Source organism: Megalopta genalis, chromosome 14 (genome assembly GCF_051020955.1).
Source record: "Megalopta genalis isolate 19385.01 chromosome 14, iyMegGena1_principal, whole genome shotgun sequence".
Taxonomy (NCBI): Eukaryota; Metazoa; Arthropoda; class Insecta; order Hymenoptera; family Halictidae; genus Megalopta; species Megalopta genalis.
The window spans coordinates 9,094,185-9,120,792 of record NC_135026.1 but is presented as its reverse complement, the minus strand read 5'-3'; the positions used below and the strand labels follow the sequence as shown (position 1 = coordinate 9,120,792).

At 39.4% G+C, this 26,608-nt stretch overlaps 1 protein-coding gene across 4 annotated transcripts in view; it reads right to left on the bottom strand.

Moving 5' to 3' along the window:
• The window catches only part of LOC117225653 (uncharacterized), a 1,038,968-nt gene that overhangs the window by 658,229 nt on the left and 354,131 nt on the right, over positions 1 to 26,608 (bottom strand). For 2 of the 4 annotated variants that reach the window (XM_076526304.1, XM_076526305.1), the window contains exon 5: positions 13,034 to 13,208. The exons of the other annotated variants lie outside the window; for them this stretch is intronic. The gene's annotated coding sequence lies outside the window, so the exon portion shown is untranslated. The remainder of the gene's footprint in view (positions 1 to 13,033; positions 13,209 to 26,608) is intronic. 4 annotated transcript variants of the gene reach the window in all.

Here is a 26,608-nt window from a genome sequence, read left to right as displayed (position 1 = left end):
CAATTTAATCGCCTCAGCTGTTTTCTTAAAATTAATTCCAAAATATTGCATTCATTATACAGCCTAGATTTTGTATAATTTCTGAGACACGCTTATTGAACAATTAATTTCACGAAAACAGTAAAATCGATTGAACTGAGATTTTCCAGAGTGGTTTGAACGTGTTTGAAACAATCACTTACAATTTTTTAGGACGTTTCAGTGAAAATTGTAGAAGTTGCAAATAGATATATCTATAGAGACACTATCTAATCAAGCACTATAATTCTATAACATATTGTTGCAAAAAATATAAGAAAACGGTATAATCGAATAAACAGAAATTTTGAGTAGAGGTTTGAACGTGTTTGAAGCGTTACCTACATTACCTACAGTAGCTATTTTAATTTTTTGAAAAACTTTTAATAAATTAGTTGAATAAAATTCATATATAAAAACAGCTTCAGTGTACAACACGATGTAGTAATTGTTTAGACTATGACCACTATACCAGTCTTACTATTTTCACAAACGTAACCTAGTCTTTTCCCAGACTTAACCTATAAAATGTAACAGCGTTGGTGACATCAAGGCAGATCGAATGGATTTCTGACATTAAACGAATGCATGCATTGTCTCAAATTGTTCCTCAGCTTGTAAACAAAAATGGACAATTTGGGAAGAGGGGATACGATTGTAGTCGTTGACAATCGACAGCTATAAGAACGAGTCGCGGGGCTCGAATAATCGTATCTCCTCCTCCCGAATCGTCTGTTTTTGTTTATAAGCTGAGTGACAACTTGAGAGATTTCGCTGTAAACAATTTAACCCCTGGATCGATGAAAGCAGGAATACAGAATACAATATTCCGAAAACGAATAAGTAACAAAGGCCCATAAAACCGAGCCGCCCGGTCGTATCTTCTTTTTTATTCCGATGAGCATGGTCCGGAAACCGGCGAAGGACTACGGCGGGGGAAGAGCAAAAAAAGAAGAACAGAATAGAGAACAACGTGCGGCGTGTAAGTCGAAGGGACGAAGTTTTGTTAAAGGAATTAGTTTAATATCGGCCGGGTTCCGCGTTCCCCCGTCGAACTTTCCCGCGTCTCGCAATCGTATTTCGTCCGGATAGAATGGCCGCGCGGGCGGCAGCGAGCGGAGAACGCCGGGTAGTTTTAATATTCTATGGCGCAAACAAACGAAAAAAAAAAATAAAAGACCGGCGAAAACAACAACAGAAAAAAAAAGCGGGCCGGAGAAGGGAAAAAAATACTGGAGACCCGGTGTAATGAAATTGTATAAAACAGTGTAAAAGTTTTATGGTGCCGTGCCCGTCGGACGGAATTTTATAAACTTTTGCCCGACGGCGACTGTCGTTTCCGGAACGATACCCACCCGGTTTCGGACGGCGCAGATGAGTCACGCAATTCGAGCCGCTCGTATTTTTCCGTTTGATCGCCGCATAGGAAAGCTGCGAATAAAACGGCGGAGACTTATTTCCACCGGATCGCTCCACTTATGCCGGGAGATCGATGTTCCGTCGATCCTCGAGGGCCCCGGGTGTCATTTGTCCCTTCAATATCGTAAAATCCTACGGTAAGTTGCGTAAATAATACCATTATTATCCGGATACAGTGCCTTCATGAGCGACCATGTCTTTTTTCCGTTATGGAGAACATTATAATGGAACAAACATTCTGGTGACCGAATTTTGAAGTTAGTCGCTGTATACATTTTTTGACTGTGCGAGCAATAAAATGACACGTTTCCCACATTCCCATTGGCTTGTTTTCGGATCTAGGTTGAACTGGATCATGTATAAAGGCCGAATAAAATATCGAAACGTCTATATTTTCCTTGCAATATCATAAAGTTCGACAGTAAAAGTCCGATTAAATAATACAATTATTAACTAGACTTCTTTAAATTATTCTATTAACTAGACTGGACTAAACTTTAGATTATTCTATTATTTTACTAGACTATTTTACTAGACTAATATCATAAAGTCCAACAGTAAAAGTCCGATTAAATAATACAATTATTAACTAGACTTTTCTCTCTCTCTCTCTCTCTCTCTCTCTCTCTCTTTGAGCTATTCTATTAACTAGACTAGACTAAACTTTAGAGAGAGAGAGAGAGAGAGAGAGAGAGAGAGAGAGATTATTCTATTACTAGACTTATATCTATTTAAAAGACTTCTTAACTTTTAACTAGCCTTCACATCCGTCCATGTATCTTTCCTTTTTACGAAGAAAATTATAATGGCACGAATACTCTGATGACCGAATTTTGATGTTACTCGCTGTATACTATATCGTTATATGTATTGTGAAAACGCACTAATACCCTATTGGTTTCCTACATTTCCATTGGTCTGTCTTCAGATCTAAGTTGAACTGGATCACGTATAAAAGCTGAATAAAATATCAAAGTGTATATCAAGTATACTTATATTTCCCTTCCAATATCATAAAGTCCAAATAAAATTATTAAGTAGACACAGTGCCTTCACACCCGATCATATCCATTTTTCCGTTGCGAAGAAAATTATAATAATAATATAATATAAATAATAATATAATAATAATATAATATAATAATATAATAATAATATAATATAATAATATAATTATAATAATAATAATAATATAATATAATAATATATATATATATAAATTATAATGGATGAAATATTCTGGTAACCGAATTTTGAAATTACACGCTATATACATCGTCTTACGATGCGAACGCACTAATGCCGTATTGGTATCCTAGATCCTTAACGGCTCGACAGAATATGAAGCTATAACATTGAATTCTCTGTTGGCGTTGCAGTTCCATAAACGTGGCAAGCATGACGAAGTGGCCGGAAGGCTTTCAGCACGGCGACGCGCGCTGGTTTTCCCTCGGCCCGCGAAAGAAAAGGGAAAATCTCTCGTTCGCTGTTACACCGGGCATTTTTAATCACGTGTTCAGCGACGAACAACTGCGCTCCGCTCGCCGAAGGAATGCCGCCTTTCTTTCGGCGAACGTTACGCGGAGAGCGGACCCCGGTTTCTTGATATTTCCTTGTACGCCGGATCCCTACGTTTTCGTTCCGCCGTTGAATCCCGCTTGCCGGCGCGTTAATGAAAATTCCGATTAATTATAATTTTTCGCAATGCACCGACACGCCGCCGTCCCCCTCCGCCCCCTCCGGCGGCCCGGCCGGATCGTAATTAATTAAAGAAAGAACGAGGCTTCTGTATTCACCGGCCGCGTCAAACAATGCGTTACATTTCCGTGCCGGCTCGCCGCGGCGTTTTATCGCGACGCGCGAAGAAAGCGAACATTTTCCCGCTGCCGTCGAAGTTTCCCTCAATTTTAGGATAACGTTCCGGCGAACTCCGAGCAAAGAGAGAGAGAGAGAGAGAGAGAGATGTTCGCTGCGTTTTAAATATAACACGCCGCTCCGCGTTCCGCAGTAACGTAATTAAGAAATATTCCCTGTTCTCGCGAATTTTCAGCCGAGTGCGCTCCAACGGTGTTGCGAAACCCACCCCTCTTGAAATCAACGGGGAAAACTGAGGGGGCTCGCCTTTCTTCAACCGCCCTCGGAAAATCAAATTTTACTTTTCGAAATTTTTCTGCAATTTGTTCTACATCAGATGTGAGCAATTTTATAATGTTAACGGAATTTCAATTTTTGATTTTTAGAATTTATAAGTAAATTCGTAAGGGAATTAAATTTTAAGATTCAGAAAATAAATTATAGAAATTGGTTAAAATTAAATGGTGATTTAATATCGTACACAGAGAATTTATTATCAATTTTGAAATTATGTATTGATTTGTAAGCAAATTTATGTACGAATTTATATAAAATTATATGAAAATGTGAAATTTGTAAATACATTTATAAATCTATAGGAAATTTATGTGTAAATTTGAGGGTTATAAATAATGTTGTAGACGTGAGATAGAATTAAACAAATTTATAATGGAATTTACATCTATGCACGAATTTATAATAAATTTTAGAATTGTTCATTAATTTATAGTAAACTCGACATATGAATTTGTAGTAAAAATTAAATACGAATTTATAGTGAAATTTAAATATGAATCTATATAAAATTGTATAAAGCTATAAAATTTGTAAATAAATTTACACATTTATATATATAATATAATAAATTAATATAAATTATATATAAACATATACATATATATAATATAATATAATATCATATAAAAATTATATATAATATAACATAATATCATATAAAAATTATATATAACATAATATAATATCATATAAAAATTATATATAATATAATAAATTCATATGTAGATTTTACTATAAATATATTAGGACAAAAAAATAAATCGCAAACAATGGCTGCGCCAGCAGTGTCCAATTTTTCGTACTCTAATTTGTATTTTTCATAACGCGTTCGTGTTCGGCGAGCCCCGAAACAAAAGATTAACGTGATCCAGGAAAGTCGTCCGAACGACGCGTATCCTAACCTAAAACCAAACCGCGAATATAACCGGTGACCGTTTCGGAACGCGTCTCTGCTCGGCTCCGGCCGGGTTTACGAGGTCATCGCGCCGTAATAAAACGCGTGCCGCGGCTCGTAAAAGTGATTGCGGCCCGCTTGATTTCTGATTTCAAGTGATCGGTACTATTTCTGGAGGGCCATTATGGAAATGTCACCGATGGGAGTGGGCCAATTGAGCTCTCGATTGATGGACTGCTCGAAAGGTGCTCGAGGATCGTCTGGCCGCGGGGACAACGACGACTTTGCCAGTCGATCGGCCGCGCGCGGCGCTTCGAGAGCTTTATGCGCCTATTTTGCGAAGCATCATCGTCCTCAGACGCGGTATAAATTTTCTTTGTTTGCTCGCACGTATTTATAGCCCACGGAGTCAATTAGAGACGGCGGATCGTATTACTCCGGCGGACCGTATCACTCCGGCGCGGCGCGGCGTGCCGCCCGATGAGACGATAACGGATAAGCCGCGGCGCGGGTATCGCCGGGCAAATAACATTATAAAATATGTATATGAATTCGGATTGTGTCGTCGAGTCGCCGGGTATTTATTTCTGTGTCCCATTAGAAAAGCTCGTCAAAAGGCTCCCGTCCGCCGCGTTTTGAATACGAGCCAGGAAGCGTCGCGCCGTAAATCTTCTAGTCCCTTTTAGAATTCCGATTGTTCCCGTCGCGGCATCGACTGCAAATTTTCCCCTGCATAATGCAGAGCCAACTATTTCAATGTTGCCATCGGATGTTTAATTAACCGGCGGGATTATGTTGTCGGAGGACCCGGCCGTTAAGTGGATTCAGATTTGGCCCCGGTCTTCGCTTATCGCTTGCTATAGTCCGCGCGCCAGCGACATGACGCTCGGACGCTACAAGCTGCGCAGCAAGATGGTGGAACCGCCTTGGAAAGTAGCGGAAGACTACGTCGAGTGCGGCGTTCGAAACGAAAATATTCCCGGATGGCACGGTGACGTCTCGTGGACGTCTTAATGACGGCGTATGGGGGTCTTAATAAAAGAGGACGTCTTCTAGACGGATGATATATTTTTTGAACATGTTTCTAGATAGCACCGGATGTCCATATGGCGACCGTTTTATGTTCGGACGTCCTACGTCCGTTTTCGACGTCATATGAGGATCCTTAATTTCAATTTTGGATGTTCTAGGGACGTCCATTTCTTAGGTCTCATGAACGTCCTTAGGGTCGGAATTTCAGCCATTCTTGAAACATCCATTTTTGAAGTTCGAATAGTAAATAAACGCGGATGGCGCAGAGACGTCTCACGGACGTCTTAATGACGGCTTATGGAGATTTTCAAGACGTCTAAAGGACGTCTTCTAGACGCATAATATATTTTTCGAACACGTTTCCAGACAGCACCGGATGTCCATAGGACGTCCGTTTTAAGAGGTCCTCAATGTTAATTTTGGGTATTCTAGGGACGTCCATTTCTTAGTTCTTATGAACGTCCTTAGAACCGAAATTTTGGGCAAGTCTTATGGATGTTCTGGGGACGTCCATTTCCTAAGCCTTGTGGATGTCCTTAGAACTTAAATTTTTGGCATTCCAGGGACGTCGATTTCCTAAGTTTTATGGACGTCTTTAGAACTTAAATTTTTGACACTCCAGGGACGTCCATTTCTTAAGTCTTACGGACGTTCATATCGTAAGTCCTATGAATGTTCCAGGGACGTCCATTTCTTAAGTCCTATGGACGTTCTTGGGACGTCCATTTCTTAAGTCCTATGGACGTTCCTGAGACGTTCATTTCTTAAGTCTTATGGACGTTCCAGAGACGTCCGTTTCTCAAACCTGAGAGTTCTTAGGACCTAAATTTTGGTCGTTCCACAGACATTCATTACTTAACGTAGTGGACGCTCCGAGGATACGTCCATTTCTAAAGTCTTACGGACGTCCTTATGACTCAAACTAACGTTATAATATTAGCAACACTGTTTGGCTACCTCTTACATTGTATTGGAAAAGTATTGGCGCAACAAACAGTTCCAATCCAACAACTCTAAACATTTTAGAGATAAAATAATTGGAATATCATAGTTGTGTGAAATAATGTTTATCTTGAAATAAGATTACTGTAAATTTCTTTTATGTTTGTGTGTATATGTGTGTGTGAATTATCAATACTAGTTCACTCTCACGAGTAGTTGTTTAGGTTGTTTGACTGCGTTGGAAGCAGTTTGAGTAGTAAACTTGTTTTTTTTGTTTCAATATTTTATTAAATAATGTGGTTAAGTTATTTTCTTATATTCGACTATTCCTTCTGACGTTTGATATCCTGCTAGATTCCTTTGATCATGTGCAACACCATGTACTGTTTAGTTTGTTCGAACGTGTTTGAAGTAATTTTATTAAATATTTTTTTAAACGATGTTGTTAGCTTTCATATCCGGCTACCCCTCTTACAGCCTTCACATTTGATGTACCGCTGAATTGTTTTGATAGTGTTCAACGTCATGTACAATTACTGAAGCCATTTGACCGTGTTGAAGTATTTCAAGTGGTTCACTTGCGTTCTCCCTTTCAATATTCTCTTTTATATTTATTGTGAAATATTTTTCCATTCGGCTACCCTTTCTATCAATCACATTTAATGTGCTGTTAAATTATTTTGGTAATACTCAATGTCATGGATCCAGACGTTTTCAGGACGTCTTAAAGACGTCCATAAGACGTCTTGATTTTTTTAGGCCGTTCGTAAATTATTCATAGGACATTCAGGCGGTCTTTGAGGCGACCCAAATGTCCTACACGAGACGTCTTTAAGACGTCTTAAAGACGTATTTGCGCTATCTGGCAGGTCTTGCGAGATTCCTGAAATAGATCAGAGACGATACTAGTCTGCGTAGTCGCAGCTTCTCATTCTAATAAATCCTAATAATATAATATATATAATAAATTCTAATAAAATAATATATATAATAAATTCTAATAATAATAATTCTAATAATTCTAATAATTCTAATAATAATAATTCTAATAAATTCTAATAATAATAATTCTAATAATTCTAATAATTCTAATAATTCTAATAATTCTAATAATAATAATTCTAATAATAATAATTCTAATAAATTCTAATAATAATAATTCTAATAATTCTAATAATAATATATATAATAAATTCTAATAATAATAATTCTAATAATAATAATTCTAATAATTCTAATAATAATAATTCTAATAATAATAATTCTAATAATTCTAATAATAATAATTCTAATAATAATATATATAATAAATTCTAATAATAATAATTCTAATAATTCTAATAATTCTAATAATAATAATTCTAATAATAATATATATAATAAATTCTAATAATAATAATTCTAATAATTCTAATAATTCTAATAATAATATATATAATAAATTCTAATAATAATAATTCTAATAATTCTAATAATTCTAATAAATTCTAATAATAAATTCCCCCCTAAAGTCTTTCGAATCGTAGTTTTCAAGAAAATCGTCTTTCGGCGGGGAGGGGCGTCCGAATCGATGAGGGGAAATGAGGGATCCCGTTGTAGTTCGGCTCGTAGATTTTCATAGACCCGGCAGGGACAGTTCCCTGCGGGGATACGCAAATCGAGCTGCGGCCGCGTTTCCTTTTGCCTCTTCCACGACGCGGCGTGCACGAAGTCAGACGACCACGGCGATATTCTAATGTATTGTAATAAGGTTCGAGGGGAAAGCTCCTCGCGCGAGAAGCCATTGGCCCATTTTCGCTTAAGACCGCCACCGATTGGCCGTCCGCAGGAGAAACACTGCATTATGTATGTTCCCGTTATCTCCGGCCCGAGAACGCTTCAACACGCAGATTACCGGCACCTTCTGTTCCTCTCCGTTTCGTTTCTTTGTCCGTTCTCTGTCTCCCACCGCCCCCCCCCTATCCTCAATCCCTATCACTCTCTCCCTCCAGCCGAAAAATAATACTTGTCTTCGACAGTTCTTTATTTTTGTCCTTTCCGTCCGACGACTCGCACTTCGATAGACCTCGATCGACACCGGGAAGCACGAACATAACCTCTCTTTGCATTTACTGCTTCACTCTGAACTGCTTCTTTCTGCAAGATACAAATTGTCTTTGTTCGTTAGAAGATGCAAGAACTAGGTAGACGTGTATTGATTTCCTTGATCTTATTGAAAAGTTGACGGCGTGGTGCAATAATGCTTGTAAATTGTTTATTTGCTAGTTTTGCTATTTTGAATTTTATTTAGTCGCTTCTCTCATGAACGCATACAGTTCGCCATCTATTGGTAACAGATTTTATACTTTTGCCATGTTAAATGTCCCATTTGTTGTTAGACCTTGGAATATTAAGTATTTTTTTTATTTATTTCTTTTTTCCCTAATAACTACTACTCTACATAACCTAGAAAAATCCCTAAGATTTAAGCGGTAGGATTTAATTATACCTTATTTTACACGACCTAAAAGATTCTCTAGGATTTATTCGACGTATTATAACTCTCTCTCTCTCTCTCTCTCTCTCTCCACTCTCTCTCTCTCTGTTTCTCCACTCTCTCTCTCTCTCTCTCTCCCTCTCTCTCTCTCCCTCTCTCTCTCTCCGAACTTCGAAACATAACCTAACAATACCCTATTCTATATAACCTAAAAAAATCCCTTGGATTTAATCGACATATCCTAACCTCTCTCTCTCTCTCTCTCTCTCTCTCTCTCTTTCTCTTCTTCATTCGAAAAGAAACTTCAGAACCATAAAGAAATCGCTCTCCACAATAAGCTAGCTTGTTGCTAGTCCCTTCGAAGGTGGTTCTGGGTAACAGAGCCGGGCTCGTTCCCTCGTTAGTGTATCCAGCCCGAAGAAGAATGGTCCGATGGAGACATATAGAGCAGCGGCGTCGTCTCCCACTAATTTTGACCGGCTCCCTTCCAATCTAGCCGGAAACGCCGGCCCGTTCAGACCGTCGCTTCCTTTTCCACCGGAATCGAATCGAGCCACCAGAGATTCCCGATACGGGTGGTAAACACGTTCGGGATTAGTATCGCCGATTCCATTGTCCGATTGCGTTCCTCGGATGGGATGAACCGGGATTTACGATTCCAGCTCCGAGCCGGGACGGGATAAGTGTTCTTTATTCTATCAAAGAAGTTCCGGCAAGACACTCTCCACGGTCGCAGGCATGTTTTCTCTTTGTCGGGATCCCGGGCGGCGAAAGGGGGGAGGGGGGCGTCTCTCGCAGCACGGCGCGAGAGGTGGACCGGCCGCATCCCCCCTCTTGCGATCTTAAAGGTTTACTTCTGATGTACAGGGTGTCCCCAAAATGTCTTCCAATCTAGAAATGGGAGGTTCCTGAGGTCATTTGAAGTAACTTTCTCCTTAACGAAAATGCAATCCGCGGCTTCGTTTACGAGTTATTGACGAAAAACACTGACCAATGAGCGGCGTGCTCGGCCGGCGTGAGGCGGCCCAGTCGAAGAGCGCGCGAAGCCCGCTCATTGGCTCGACCGTCTCGCGCCAGCTGACCTGATCTCTCGTCGGTCGCTGTTTCGAAAAACACGGACCAATCGGAGAGCGTGTGCGGCCAGCGCTCCGCCCTTGCGGCCAATGCTACGTCGCGCCGGCCGTGTGACGCAGCGGCAGCGGTCGCGTGGGCGGGCCATCAACCGTACACGACCTCTCATTGGTCAGTATTTTTCGTGAATAACTCGTCAACGATGCCTCGTAGAACATATTCGCTAAGGAAAAAGTTGCTTAGAATGACCTCGGGAATTCACCACTTTCGGATAAAGAGACATTTTTTGGACACCCTGTATATACTATGTGTATAATATACTATACAAAATATATAATATAAAATATTGTATTTTTTGTTCAATATAACATATCATATAGGATATTCGTATATTATCGATCGCCTTCTCCCCCCTCCATCGACCGGAAATCTTAGAAGCGTGGTAGAACTCTTCTCGCGACTTCCCGCGAATAGACTGCGCAACTTCAAGTTCAAGGATGTTATATACACTTTTGATGATTACACTTCGGAGAACATTGTACCGGGTGGTCTGTTATCTCGGAGACGTTCGGGAACAGGAAAAACTTATCCAATTGTTTACGATCTACAGAATGGCCCGCGGTGAACAAATAAAGCTCTCGGTAAACGAATTCCTCGAAGGTCACTTCAAGGTCATCGATGTTCTCTTCCCGACCACGGTATGCATTTTCGCCTTCATTACGCGACGATTAATATCGTGGCGAGTTGAACCGTTTCTGATCACAAGATATGGAACTCGGGTCACAAATAACCCATCGACTCGCGAGCCGCTCCCGGAATCCGGTGTTATCTGTTTGGAACCGATCGCCGGGAAACACGGGTTCTGTTTCGTATCGATAACCTCGAAATCGTTTGGCCTCGTGCTCGAGGAAGAGTGTTTGGGTGAGGCTAGGTGGCGAAGGAAGAGGAGGAGTGGGAGGCGGCGTAGGATGAACCGGAGGAGGAGGAGGAAGGAGGAGGAGGAAGGAGGAGGAGGAGGAGGAGGTCGGCGGAAGCTGGAGGACAAGATAGAAGGGAAAAAAATGCGAGAAAGAGAAAAACGGAAGGCTCGATGGTAGGAGCGAGAGGAGCCCTTCTCGGCCCTATTAAAAAGCCCGTTTCTGCCTCCGTTTCTGAAAGCCTCTTACGGCACTCGAGGCAACTGCGAAAGCACTTGAAAGCTCCTGAAAAGCCCGACAACACTTCCCTGGTTGAGTGCCGCGTCCCGCCAGGAGGCCGCTGCGACTTCGCACCCTGTCACCGAGACATGGAGCCGCTGCGAGCCCCTCTATGTGTCGCAATATCGCCACTATCCTATGTATTAAACATCGAGTGCCCTCCCTTCCGTCGCCCGAGAGGGAACGGTAAGGCGGAGAGGGTGGGGGAAGGGACGACCGTGCTAGCCAGCCACCCACACCAACGCCAACGGCACCGACGAATCACTCTCGGACAGACCTCGGCCACGTTAAAGCAACCCTTCGCCGGCAGAAGCGACCCGGCCGCCGTGGAAAGAAGCCTGATGCACGGTGAATGATTTCGCGACCAATTTTATCGGACTCCCTATTTTTCGGTACTCCTCATCTTCTTTTTTAAGGGTAGTTTTTAAGGGTGTTCAATGTTGGTCTCACTGTAGGAAATCTCGCTCAGGGTCGCATTTATAGTTAGTGTATATTTTAACGGTATCGTGATGAATACAATATAGTATATTGTATATTATATATTGTATATAATATATTTTATATATTGTATGTCTATATAATGTATATATATATATATATATATATATTGTATATATCATATAATAAATATTTCGTACACTGTATATTATGTATTGTATATATTGTGTATATTATATTTTATATACTGTATGTTATATATTGTATACCCTATATATTATATATTGAATATAATATATTGTATATACTGTATATTATATATTGTTTATATTGCATTATACATTATTATTGTATATCGTACTATATACATGTATTAGGCCGCGCATTTGTCATTACTACGTTTAAATTTCGCGCCACTTAAATTTGCTGCCCTAGATTGCCATACACAGGATGTCCCACAGAATTATGTTACCTCCGTTAAATGAGGGGTTCCCGAGGTCATTTGAAGCAACTTTTTCCTTAGCGAAAATACAATCCGCGGCTTTGTTTACGAGTTATCAACGAAAAGCGGTGACCAATGAGCGGCGAGGTCAGCTGGCGCGTGGCGGCCGAGCCAATGAGCGGAACTGGACTTCGTCCGCTCGCCGACGCGCCAGCCGGTCCCGCTTCTCATTGGTCACTGTTTTTCGTTAATAACTCGTTAACGATGCCTCGGACAAAATTTTTGCAAAGGAAAAAGTTGCTTCAAATAACCTCAGGAACTCCTCATTACTCGATCTTGAGTAACTTTTGAGACACCAAAGAACGCTCGCCCGTCCACGTGTCTATCATAGTCTAAAATCGACAGCTACCTCTTCGCAGTCAGCCGCGGAGGTCGTGCGAGACACGCGGGAAGGTTTCGACGGTTTCCAATCGGCGAGAAGGACACGGCGCGGCGTAAAACACACCGGGTTCCTTGAAAGCGGGCAGCGTGCGGCTCCGGCCAGTCTGCTCGCAGCTAAATGAAACAATTCCTGGAATTCTTCGTGACTTCGCTGGCCGGCGGAGGGGACCGAGGGCCGAGGGTCGGTTAATTTCTGGACACCGAGTCTAGTCGAGCCCTGAAAGAGGTCGGCGGCGGGACGCGCGCGGGGTGTTTGAACGGGCGGGCAGCCTCGCTTAATCTGGCGCAGTTTAGACAATTTAGCGCGGTTACCCGGTTAGCGTCAAACATAACCTCGCCACTTGGCCGGGTGTAAAGAATGGCGGCCGTAATGTCGGTCCACGCACGGAGAGTTACCTAACGAAGAGAAGAAGAAGAGACGGGGGTGGCCCTCCGGCGAGGGCCTCGCCGCGCGACGCGGGAGGGAGAAGGACAGGCAGCGGCCGGGCTGCCGAGGGAGGCTATGTGCTTACCAGTCACCGAAGCAGAAGGAGGAGCAGAGGGGTTGGTCCGCACCGGAATAACCCGGCTCTTTAATTTAAAGCCGCCGGACAGTAATTAAAATAACCACCCCCGACACATACTCCTTGAAGCGGTGCCCAACCAGCCTCGAAGACACTCGGACGCCTTCTTTCACGGATGACGGACCTGCGGACAGAGTTGTTCGAACGTCAGCCTACCTGTCAAAACGTTACACAATGGTATTAACACTATACAGGGTGTGCAGTGTTTTTACAGGGGGGTTGATATAACTGTTAAACGGTTCATTTTATGATAAAAGCGTTAAATGTATCTTTTATGGTTCTTATCAAGGGGATAAAGTTTTTCTTACATTTTTCAAGGTCATTTGAAGATTATTTTAATTTTTTTTTTTAATAGAATGTTGCACTTTTGTATTTCAGCGAAACAAGGATACAAAAAGAAAGCGCCAAGTGTATCGTTCATGGTTTTTTTGCGTGGAATACCTTAATACTCGACAAACAATTTTTCGCTACATTTTTTAAGATTGTTTGAAGGTTATTTTAATTGTTTATTTAATGGAATATTGTATTTCTGTATTTTGACGAAAGGAGCAATACAACAAGAAAGCGTCAAGTGTGTCTTTCATGTTTTTTTACGTGGAATACCTTAATGCTTGGTAAGCAATTTTTCGCTAAATTTTGCAAGCTCGTTTGAAGGTTATTCTAACTCTTCTTTTTAATGAAACGCTGCGTTATCGTTACGTTAAAATACACAAATATCGCAATACTTTTAAAAAAAGTTCTAAATAACCTTCAAACGACCTTGAAAGATTTGAGAGATAATTTTCTGCGTTCTTTCGATCTCATGTTATTTTTTCGCAACTGTCTAAAATGCAAAGTATCTAGAAGGATATGTGTTTCGAAATTAACAGTGTTCATATTATGTTCCAAGAAATGGACTACAAGAAATGTCTCCATTCATTAACACGAACTTCAGCCATAGTTTGTTGAACTACAGCACACTCTAGTAACGAGCACGGCTTCGTCGGCGTTTTCTAAAAGGATAAAAGCATCGACTAAAATAGTCTGCACAACTGTTCAACCGCCGTGTACATTGTTGCGTGTATGCAACACATCTACCTCGTCTTTCGAGAAACCAGCTGACCTCGATTTCGTCCACATAACCTCAACGTTCTCCGTATTCACTCTCAGATCGCAACATTTGCATAGCGCGCGAAAAACTTATCGTCGCAAGCTTAGATCAAAATTTCCGAAAAATCTGGTTCCAATATTTCCTCGAAACATTTTTTACCCAAGATCTGTCACATAAATTTATTATTTCAGTTCGAAAAGCAATTAACGAAACGATTAAACGGCGGTCTTTTTCCGCGGTAATTTCTTCGATTTGGAAATTCAATATTCGATCATTAGTCGTGCGAAATTTAATAATATAGCGGTATGAGACAATTATGTATAATTGTAATAATTGTATAATTATATATCATTATTGTAATTATAGTTATTCAAAGTAACTTTTACATTTCTTGTGATATTTCTATAGTAGATTTCTGTAGTTAAAATAATAGAAAATTGAGATATACAATTATAGTTCCATTTTTTATTTTTGTGTAAATATTAATAAAAATATAAAAGTTACTTTATAATTACTTACAGCGGTGTGTCTTTCCCTTAATTAATATCTGTTTTTTTTTAAATAATCGTGTCATGTTACACCGCAGTGGTCCCAAATCCTAAAATCGTGGCCAAAACCCCTAGAATATATAACCTCTTTGTGAAAATATACCATTTAATTCTATTAATATAAAATATTATACAGTGCTAGCATTATAAAAATTGTTAACCGTCGAACGTGTGAGTTAGTAACAAAATAAGGTGTACAAAGTGTCACGTATAAATTGTAACGATTTATAGAAAAAAAAATTCTGTACATCTGAACATGCTGTCAAAATTCTTGTTGAGCCTTCTCGTTTTTCTTATAATAATAACACTTTTTATAACGCAATGTAGTCGTGTTTGTATTTTCCGCCATGCTCCCTTCATAACCATAAATGATATTCGAAAGTTATTTTAATTTTTCCAAATGGAATGTTGCATTTTCGCTTCGTTGAAATACACAAAAAAAAATCGAAATAATCGTATAACCGTAAAAAATTTTGTAACGTATTCTATGTAAAAAAAAAAGCAAAACATAAAAAGTACATTTGACGCATTAGTTTCGTTAAAATCGAAAAGTACAGCACTTCATTAAAAAAAAAGTCGAGGTAACCTTCAAATGACCGTGAAAAATATAGTAAACAAAATTCGTTGTCTCGTAATAACATAGTCTATGTAAAAGAAAACATAAATATATAGTCGTATACAACAACATACGGATGTTATACAATATTTTTGTTTAAATAATTTTATTTTAACACTCGCCCGCCATTTTGTTTTTGGAAATCTTAAGTTTCGTAATCAACGGCCACGAAAACTCTCGATCGTAAATTTGCAATTAAATCCGCGTCGTCTTCGGGTTTTAATAAATAAATAGATAGTCGTATAAACAACATACGGATGTTGTACAATATTTTTGTTTAAATAATTTTATTTTAACACTCGCCCGCCATTTTGTTTTTGGAAATCTTAAGTTTCGTAATCAACGGCCACGAAAACTCTCGATCGTAAATTTGCAATTAAATCCGCGTCGTCTTCGGGTTTTGGCCACGTTTTCAGGATTCGGGACCGGCGTGGATTGGTCGAACGAGCCTCGTTGAGCACCGCGTTTCCGTCCACGGTCTTCTCGTTCGCGACCGCGAGCCGAGGTCAGGACACACGCGTGTGCCTCGCAAGATTGAAAATCTGATTTAATTTATCGCGCTCGCTCCTTCATTCTCTCTCTCTCTCTCTCTCGCTCTCTCGTCGTTTCCATATACCTGCGAGTAATTTCCATCTACCGCGATAAGAGAGAAAAAAAGAAATCGCCACAGTAACGAAGGGATCGCGCGTTTATTAGACTGTCGTTAATAAAACCGTATCCGCCGTAATTAACGTCCGTGATCATTGTCCTAAATATTCCCACCGACCGTTCGAACTGTGTTTAATGGCCGTGACGACACCATTGTACGGCATCCTTCGTTCGCCAAGTTAATTCGCTGTTATCCTGAACTGTGTCATTTGCATCTTTCCTGTCTAGAAAATTCTCTTACCAATATTTCAACTGATATTAGTCTTCGTATCAACGCTTACACTTAATTACACTGTTCATTGAATTTTCCTGAAGAGGTTCAAGGTGACCTTCAGCCCTTTGCACATATTATTGTAATTTTCTTATTGTGACCAAATGATTTTTTACTGTAGACGTTGGAGTATCGATGCCTGATTAAATATAGTTACATATAACTGTTACGATAAAAGGAAAAAAAAAATTTAATTATATAGATATTATTAAATTCCTTAATAATTGAAATAACTTATAACTGATATAATAAGACTTAAACGACTACATGTGTTCTAACGCATTGCACAGTCTTTTCTCTTTCAAATAACTTTTATGCTAACCTAACTTACATGAAATCATATCTTCAACGATAACTATAGGGTTGCTGTAAAAATAATTTTGGTTTTCCAAAATAGATAGCTAACAAAAAAAATAAAATTACTTTTGCAACAACCAAATAGTTACTGTCGCAGATATGATTTCTGTATAGTGAGCTCTGTGAGAATAATCGTGATAGGTTAGTATGTAAGGTTGGCAATACTGATGTAGGTTAGGCTAGCATGAGAGTTGTTTGGAAGAGAAAAGACTGTACAATACGTTAGAATACATGTAGTTTAAGTCTAATTACATTAGTAATAAGTAAGTTAGTTTAATTATTATTATTAGTTATTATTATTTATTAATATTATTATTATTATTATTATTATTATTATTATTAGTTATTATTTTAGTTATTATTAGTTATTGAATATATGTAATTTTTGACTTTTCGTAAGCTATCTATTTTGTAAAATCGAAATTACTATTGCAACGACCTAATAGATGGTCAAAACGACTGCATTGAACCACACTTTTAGGTTAAATTTAGAACGACTGGTCAAATTGTCATCGAATTTGACAAACAGTTGCACTTTCCACAGAAATAAGGTTTGCGAGATGGATTTTTGATTACTCGGATTAAAATCCAAAATTTTCTGGTGAATACGTTACTACTTAAATGTCTAGGTTGGGTCTGTATTAAGTATACGTTAAGCTTGTGTTAGGTCTACGTTATGTCTGAGATAGACCCAGGTTAGATTTAATCCAGGAAAATGATTATTTCCAAGCAGACTGCACTGTACAATGCTTGCTAAAATCAAGGTTCAAAATAAATGAAATAAGAAAACAAAATAAATAAAATAAAAAGTAAACATAGAAAATAAATAAAAAATAAGTAAATAAATGTCTGATAAAGGAACGGAAGTTATTTATGATTCAACCTATAATGTCACATCCTGCCATATCGATGGTTGGTGCATATGTCAAGGTTAGGTCTGAGTTAGGTCTGTCCTCCTTTAACCTAACTTCCCAGAAGAATTGTCGTTTCTAATCAAAGTGCATTCTGCAATGCTTGCTACAATCATTTCAAACAAAACAAAGACTAACCGTACGAAAAATATGCATAAAATTTTGAAATACTGCGTTTCCCAATATCACTTATTCGAAATATTTTAACAAACATTAAACACGTCAATTTATCCACGCGGTTTCTCTGTACAAAGCGAAAAATATTGTCGACCACTTCTCCCTGAACATTGGTTGCAACCGAAAAATTTCGAAAAATATTGTAACTTGTTAATATAACTTGTTTATATAAACTCTGTTTAATACACGTGTAAACACTTCGCGTACCAAAACAGATTGTTCCAAAGCATCGGTACACGGTTTAAAGTGAATCATAACGCAGATAGATTTAATGAACGTCCACGACAGGTCGGCCGCGCGCGGACGTTTCCCGTTGAACGTTCGATGGTGGCTCGTATCGCAGTGAGAGATCACGGTCATCGCAAATCAGGCACCTCTGTTACGACGGCCTTCGAGTAAATTTAGCAACTTAGGTGGCCAGGGTATACACGGGCCGATCGAAAGATCGATATCAAATTGCGGGTAATGACGGAAATAAGAATAGTATTATGCAGGTTCAGCGTTTAAGGTATAATGGCCGGGTACCGGGTGCAATATCGTTTAATAATTTACTTAGCCAAGGGTATCCTCAAGCGTCGCTCGTCCCATCGACGAATGTCATGGGTGTTCGTTCGAGGGTGCACTTTCACTTTTGGATAAACGTGACGAGCCTGATGCTCGCCAATAATGTCGTTATTAGTCGTCGTGTGCAACCACACCGAGGCGAGCAACTCTGTTCGAGGAAAGACTCAATTATTTTCGGTGATTATAGCTTTCAGTAGGGTACATGTCTCAATTGCTGTACCTTTCCCAATTTGTGAGCCGGTCCCGATTTCTAAGCCTGTCCCAATTACTGTGCCTGTCCCAATCTCTGCAATCTATGCGCCTGTCCCAATTACTGTGACTCTTCCATTTTCTCTATAGGTCTCTATTTCTAATTTCTGCGCCTGTTCCAATCCCTGTTGTTGCCCCAATTTCTGTGATTGTCCCAATTTCTGTGGTTGTCCCAATTTCTGTGGGTGTCCCAATTTCTGCGCCAGTCCCAATTTCAATACCGGTCTCAATTCTTGCACCTGTCCCAATTACTGTGTCTATCCCAATTTCTGTACATGTTTCTATTCCTAAGCCTATCCCAATTTCTGTGGTTGTCCCAATTTCTGTGGGTATCCCAATTTCTGCGCCAGTCCCAATTTCAATACCGGTCTCAATTCTTGCACCTGTCCCAATTACTGTGTCTATCCCAATTTCTGCGTCTGTCCCAATTTCTGCGGCTATCCCAATTCCCGTGATCGTCCCAATTTCTCTGCCTGTCCCAATTTTTGCGCCAGTCCTGATTTCTGCGCCAGTCCCAATTTCTGTGCCTGTCTCAATTTATGTCTCTTCGCATTTCTGCGGCTGTCCCAATTTCTGAGCCTGCTCCAATTTCTACGCCTGACCCAATTTCTGTGCGTCCGGATCGTTGTATTCGCGAACTGAATGCCAGTTTTACCAGTTTTATGCGTTCATTACAAAAACAGTAGAAACTTCGAGACACTTGTGTTAAATCAATTTTTATTGGAATAAAAATTTGGGTTACACTGTTTTCCAAAAATGTGCGAAAACACACAAAATTGACATATTGCAATTTTTGTATAAATTGTACACTCATAGTGTTTACACTAAATTGACATTGACGGATAAGACACTTTACAGAGGGCAGTAATGGACATACTGATTTTCTTCGAGCGCCGCAACAAAGAACTCGCAGAACTACGCCTGTGTATACCATGTTCTTATCGCACACTTAGCCACGTTTGCAGAGTGTCTATTGAACATCTGCACACGGAACAACAGATCCCCTTTGTACTGTCAGTACAAGTTCAGTTTCTGCAGTTCTATTGAAAATAAATGTTCATCGAAAAAAAAAATGGTAACAGTACCAAAAATGCTAAAAATACAGCTACACGAATAAATGTAATAATAATAAAAATAATAATAAATTCTGTGTGCTGTAAGGAAGAACGCCACAAATCATATGTTTTCACTTTGTATTGTACAGTCGCCTAACCTTCTGATCATTAATGCTCCTCTCGACAATCTCGATAAATCAAACACCGAAGCACACTAAATGAGCCGTTTATTTTAAAAGTGGCATAAATCACTTTGTTTTTAAGTCGATATATTTAAGGGTTTGCGTTTTAACACGTTTCAAAATATGGATGCTAACTTTCGAGAAGATTTATTTACTGATATTTTTCTCGGTATAAATAATTTCGTATAAACATGAAAAAATCACCACTTTTCATTACGGTAAAGTGACTTATGCCACTTTCAAAATAAATAGCTCACATGTCGATCGAAGAAACGAAAAAGTTCGCTAATGCTTCAACGATCGCGCAATTTAAAGCGCAACCGTAGCGCCACCATAGCCTCACTTCTGCGCCGCGGGACGCCGAAGCAGACAATGCAATAAATTCTGCCGAATGATAAGTTCCGCGAAAATGTTTCTCGCGGCATCGTTTAAAAGAAAATTAGGTAGCCAAAGCGAAAGACGGCGGGCTCCGCCGTCACGTTCCCGGCGAAACGGCGGGCCACGAAGGCGTCGATATAACACGGGCACTCGAGCCGGGGGGGTAGCGTGGTCGAGTTCCGATATACCAGGTGTTACGATAAATTTAAACGATATTTTATTCAGGCGGGCCGATCGCTAGTTTTCAATTTGCCGGCTCGTATATATTTCGCGAAGGTCGGCGCCCGTGGGAGGGGTGACTGCCGGCCCTGGAGATGCAATTTCTTGGGGTGGTCCGGTTCGTCTGGACCCTCGGCCGAGCCTCGCCTCCCCTTCCCCTTCGCCCGGCTCCTCCTCTCGCCGCCACGCTGCTTTCGAGGCTTGATGAAAAAATAATAATCCCGGGGGAACGGTCAGTTATGGGGAATGAAATCATCCCGGCGCCGTTCGTGCCGCGCCCTATTGAACCTGTGTACTCCTTGTTTCCAGCCCCTCCCTCAATCTTTATCTCCATCTCGGCTTGGATTCTAGGACTCGCCGGCGCAGCGGTACAGAGAGCCCGAATTCATAGAGAAAATTCTAAAAATCGTGGTCTTGCGGTGGGCAGGTTTTAACGTGCGAATTTGTTTCTATTTATAAAAGACTTTTAGTTACAATCAATTCCCAAGGAAAATTGTGATTAAGTTTGCTGACGTGAGTATAATGACATAGAGTGTAATATAGGTTGCTCGTATTATTTTTATTTTTTTTTATTTATTTTTTACATTTTATTACATTCACTATGTATGCAATTTATGTGTAGTTTAGATCCGAGAGGTAATGCCTTTTCAGTCATCTGGTATGTTCAGAATTATTTATGAGAGTAGGTAAGAATGGGTTTACGTGGTTAGCCAACCAATTACACAAAATCGGGAAATGAGAGGTTCCTGAGATCATTTGAAGTAATTTTTTTCTTTACAAAAATTTTCTCTGAGACCTCGTTATCGAGTTATTAACGAAAAACACTGGCCAATGAAAGGCGAGAGCAGCTGGCGCGAGGCGGCTGAGCCAATGGGCGGAACAATGGGCCGCCTCGTTCCAGCCGAGCTCTCTTCTCACTGGTTTTGGTTTTATATTAATAATTCGTTACCGATGTCTCGGAGAAAATTTTTCTGAAAGAAAAAGTTATTTCAAATGACTTCAGGAACCTCTCATTTCCCGGGAATAACATAATTTTGGGACACTTTGTATATTGCGATTTTACTGACTAGATTTAGATTGGAGTGGAGTAACCAATAGTATTTTTTAACTGTGCCGTTTAAGAGGTTACGTTTGCATTTAATGTGGTCCTTCCATGTCAGTGCCCTATCAAGTATCATTTCCAAATACATACCTAGCTTGTTTATGCTGTGCAATAGGAGTGGTATTAAGTAATATTGTTGCACTGTTGTTTTTACGTAAAATGAAGGTGACGCGTACGGGATTTATAGTTTTGTTATATTAACGATGCCTCTATGGGGTGGGAAAAACGAAACGGGTCATACTTTTACACCTGAGTGGCAATTGCAATTTAAACTTCGAATTTGTCGGGAAACCGTTTCTCGTAAGCGCGAGTGACAGTACGAAGTGCAAAGTGTAAAGCTCATCTTTTTGTGCAAGGCATTATTTTCAATTCTGTAAATGAATATCGTTCCCCTGGTGGCAAGTACAATAATTTCTAGCATTAACATAATAAATATAACATAATATAATATAATATATAAATATTATAATATAATATAATAATATAATATAATAATATAATGTAATATAACATAATAAATAACCATTGCATTTGGATTTTATGCACTTATGGCAAAAATCAGTTGGTGAAATGCAAAATAGCAAAAACATTTAGACAATTTGAAAATATTATTATACAACTGTCAACTTACCAACATGATTGAGAAAAGAAATAAATAAATCTATGTAGGTCCAGAATCTTGCAATTAAAAAGATAATTTTTATTTTGCATAAAGATCCACAGTCTAGTGAAGACACAGTGTGAGCAAATGTATTTAACAGAATACAAAGAAACTGCAAATGATAGAAACATGGAAAATAGAAGAGCACACGAACACAGTTTATAATTAAGCCTATAAAACAAGCAATAACACACAAAATCGAAGCATAGCGATGGCGCACAACGTGGTTACGACCCACACTTTAGGTTAGAAAGGCACGTAACGACAGTAGCGCCGCTCCATGGTGGGTCTCGCATCTATTTGAGGCGCGAATTATAATCTACTTCAAAGCTGAATGCATTTATTGTAAAGTTATGGGCGTAACTTTTGCGACTTAGGCGATCCTGCCTTCAAACTTATTCGAGCATTAATTTATACTTTCATCTTGTTGTAATTAAAAAATTGGTTGCACTGAGCTGCCCATTTGTCCATTATAGCCATTTCTGATCATTTTTTTCTTTAAAGTCCTGCGAAATACTTAAATTGTTTTGACGTTGTGACGTTAGAGAGAAATGTTTCAATTTCGTGTTTTCTATTTTCATGATCTATAACTAGTGAATATTGTTTAAACAGAAAACAAGTGTTTCTGATAATTAACGGACACTTAAATGACGACACCTGTTCGATCATTGAACATTTAAAACAAAAATATTCATTAAGTCAAATATTTGAACAAAAAGACCGTGTCGTCGACATCAACGATGAAGCGATCGGAAAATTTAATGTTTAAAAAATTAACAAATTATTTTCTGATCCAGATTTTCGTCAATGAATTTGGTAATTCAGATTACAATAATGTAATAATATAATAATAAATTCAGATTGAATTGTATTTCGAAATTTGAAACTCAGATTCGTAATGAACGACCATGAAAACCTTTGCATAAAAATGTTCAATGAAATTCGTCAATGTCTCGAAAATTTTGACCACGATTTCGGGCTTCCACGCCATTGTGCGCCGGGCCGAACCTTGTTTTGCGTTCAAGCGACCAAGCGAGCTGATTCGATCTAACGCTCCAGCTTGCTCGTGGATCTCCCCTTGGATCTCCCAATTTAATCTACTAGGTGAGAAGTTTGACGCACTGCGAGGTGGAAGGCCGAGGGTCGTTCTTCGGAAGGCTTCCGATGTTTAATGTCTCCTGCGATTTAAGTTGTTCCGTGGATTTTTCGGAGATTTGGGTGATCAGGACCCTGTTGGTGTCATCGTCGGAAGCACCCGATCGGTCAGGATTAACCCTCGAATAGCCGACGTAAACAAGCGGCGCGGCGAACCGACACCGGGTCACTTTTGACCCGTGGCTGCATTTTTAGTATATTTGCTTTGCACCTAACTCTTTGATACAAGATGTTATCTAATGATCTTTATAACACGAGGAAGGGGAGAGGAGTTTGTTAACAAAAAATTTAGAGTTTAATAAACATGTTTTCAAATTCCGAGTCAACGGTGACCCGGTGTCAGCTATGCGAGGGTTAATGCGGATTGTTTAGTGTGTCGGTATGGTAGGGCTCGATTATTTGATAATTGTCATAAAAATGTCATAGCATACGCTTCACTCGTGAAACCAAAAAAAAATATTTTTGAGTTGGCTAGGGCTCATATGTTTAAAGATTTGTCCCAGGATTGCTGCAGGAGATGATTAAAGCACTTTAAGCTCCCAACAAGATTTTTAATTCTTCAGTTTATAATTATAGTAGACTCTTCATTGTCTGGAATAATTAATTAAACACTTTTCGATAATTAGACTAAAAGCATTGTACATGGATTGCTTTATATTGAGCTGATTACAAGTGAAATACGGTTGGATAGTAGAGGATTTAAGTGTTTAGACCTAAATTGAGGTTATGCGACATGTCAGATTATGTAACGTGTCAGGTTATGTGGTTCCACTCAGAGATTTGGGTAATCGAGGTTCCACTGTATTCGTGTCGTAAAAGCGGTCGGAGATCCCGATAATCGAGGTTCTACCAAATTGAGGTTATGGAACTCGTGAAATTTACGCGAAATAACATAAAATAAATCTTATTTCGGATAATCGAGATTCTAGCGTGTTTACGTCGTAAGAATCGCAAAATAATGTGTCGAAGAAGATTTGATTTGCCACTTGGATCTAAATTGAGGTTATGCGACTTCAGTCTCAGATCCGGATAATCGAGGTGCTATTGTATTTATATTGTAATAATGATGAACAAAATTTCTTGATATCGTCAGAGATCCGTATAATCGAGTTTCTACCCTATTGAGGTTATAAAAATCGTGAAACGAATGGGAAATTACATAAAATAAATTGTATTTCGGATAATCGAGATTCTAGCGTGTTTACGTCGTAAGAATCGTAAAATAATGTGTCGAAGAAGATCTGATTTGCCACTTAGATCTAAATTGAGGTTATGCGACTTCAATCTCAGATCCGGATAATCGAGGTGCTATTGTATTTATATTGTAATAATGATGAACAAAATTTCTGGATATCGTCAGAGATCCGTATAATCGAGTTTCTACCCTATTGAGGTTATAAAAATCGTGAAACGAATGGGAAATTACATAAAATAAATTGTATTTCGGATAATCGAGGTTCTAGCGTGTTTACGTCGTAAGAATCGCTAAATAATGTGTCGAAGAAGATTTGATTTGCCACTTGGATCTAAATTGAGGTTATGCGACTTCAGTCTCAGATCCGGATAATCGAGGTGCTATTGTATTTATATTGTAATAATGATGAACAAAATTTCTTGATACCGTCAGAGATCCGTATAATCGAGTTTCTACCGTATTGAGGTTATAAAAATCGTGAAACGAATGGGAAATTACATAAAATAAATTGTATTTCGGATAATCGAGGTTCTAGCGTAAGAATCGTAAAATAATGTGTCGAAGAAGATTTGATTTTCCACGTGGTTATAAATCGTGGTTACGCGAGTTTCCGAGTCCCAGGTTTCGCCGCGGACTGTACCAATCCAGTAAAGCCCGAAATCTCGAGCTACTTCAGCATCTTCTCGGCCTATCAGGCTAATGTAAGCGAAGCCTTGACCCCTCGTCCCGTATTACTGCTGGCGAACAAGTTTTCGGGCTTATCAGCTTGTCCTCCGTAGGGACAAGGCGTCGGATGATGTACAATGCCTTATCGCGGCGAGATCGCAGGATAGAGGGGTAGATATCCCGATACTTCTGGCAAACATGTACCTTAGGCCGATTCCCGGCGTAAACGTTTAGCCGCTATCTATTTGCTTTCCCGAGCATCATTGCGAGCTAATTTCTTGCGAACGAAGTATTTCTCGATCGTCGCGCGACCGAATTCTGTGGCGCGTTTTACTTTTCTTTTCCGAACGAAGCGGAAAGGTTTGAAAATGTCTGCGAACCGTTGAATATTTCCGGGAAAAGTAAACGCTATATCCGTGACCAACCCGATAAGTATCTTCCCCACTCTCTTTCTCCCGCAGTTGAAGCGAAAGATGTTCGGATCAGTTTTACCTTCTTCCCTTGGATTCCGGGACTTCGGGACGGGTCGTAAGAGTTTCTTGGACTCTCCGGGAGTGTTTCAGGAAACTCCCAGAATAAACCAAACAAGAATTTAATGGCCCAAAAAAATTATCCGCAATTTCTTAGTTCCGCCGATCCGCGGGAGTTCGTGAGATAAAAATTCTCGGATTCCTGGCGAGCGAACGCTTTCGGCGCTTCTTGCGCATTCTTCCGATGGTAATAGGAATTGTTAGAGAGATAGTCGGCGTTTCGATCTTACAGCTTCAAGTTATATCGTCACCTTCGAGATACCGAACGGCGGAAAAATATCGATCAAATATTGGCGTGCCTTGAGATCGAAACAGTGTCGCAGCGGTAAAAATGGCGCGACAACAGATTTGTTTGCACCGCAAACTGTTTCAGATATTTCTAGCGACGATCTTTCAAAACTGCGGTATTGAAAGTTGTCGATAAGTGATTTCTAACCTAAAATGCATTCTTCTTTCGCTAATACCAATACTTCAGTTGTGTAACCTGATCTGTCGTCATTTATTGCTTCAATTGCCACGAAAATGTCTTGTTTCCTCAGAAAAGTTCACTTATATATTACTAGCTTCATTATTTCAACACGTCGGCATTGAATTTTACCGATGAGTCACTTCCACTTTCAGTACGCACAAAAATGCTTTCTTTTCTAGCCAGGAGAATTGTTTCAAATTTCACTAACTTCAATTTTTTAAAACGTTAAAAATACATTCTTTTTCCCCAAGACAACTGTTTCAAATGTTACTAACTTCGATGCTTTAAAAAGTCTTAACCTAAAATGCACGTTTTCAGAACAATTATTCCGAATATTACTAGCTTCAACACTTTAACATGATGACATTGAAATTTGTTAAAAAGTCATTTCCACATTCAATAAGCACAAAAATGCATTCTGTATTTCCAAGATTAATTTTTTCACATATTTACTAGCTGCATTTTTTTAAAACGTTGGTAC